The 595-nt window shown below is 54.5% G+C and overlaps 1 pseudogene; it reads left to right on the forward strand.

The window, feature by feature from the left end:
* Window positions 1–595, forward strand: part of LOC111960119 (zonadhesin-like) — a 40,017-nt pseudogene extending 39,422 nt beyond the window's left edge.

The following is a 595-nucleotide window of genomic DNA, read 5'->3' on the forward strand; positions in this document are numbered from 1 at the left end:
CCTCCATCCCTCCATGCCTCCATCCCTCCATCCCTCCATGCCTCCATCCCTCCATTCCTCCATTCCTCCATGCCTCCATGCCTCCATTCCCTTCCTCCCCAGCTTAAAGAGAAGTTTGTGACAGAGGACTGTGGCCTGTCCTGTGAGAGTACGCCCTCGGGCGCCGTGTGCCAACCCAAGGGCTGTTCCGACACACACGTCTGTACTATCTTCAACTTGACACGTGACTGCTACAAAAGTACGTGTGTTGCTACTGATCATGCGTTCGTGCCCAAGTAGTTACAATAAGAACAACGTGAGTGTGCAAAATGGACTGCAATGCCTTCGATAACAGACTTACCCCTCCACGTTCTCTCTCTCCCCTCTCTCGCTCTCGGTCTCTCCCCCTCCCCTCCCTCTCTCTCTCTTTGTTCCCCTCCCTCTATATCTCCCCTTCCCCTTCTCAGAGAGCCCGTGTCTGAGTGACCCCTGTCTGAACAACGGTGCATGCGCTGAGATTACAGTAGACTTATTCAGCTGTCAGTGTCTAGAGGGTTTCGAGGGCAGCCTGTGTGAGATTGAGAAGACGGATACCAGCGGAGGCCTGGGTACGTGA

This window comes from Salvelinus sp. IW2-2015, linkage group LG37 (assembly GCF_002910315.2).
Source record: "Salvelinus sp. IW2-2015 linkage group LG37, ASM291031v2, whole genome shotgun sequence".
Classification (NCBI taxonomy): Eukaryota; Metazoa; Chordata; class Actinopteri; order Salmoniformes; family Salmonidae; genus Salvelinus; species Salvelinus sp. IW2-2015.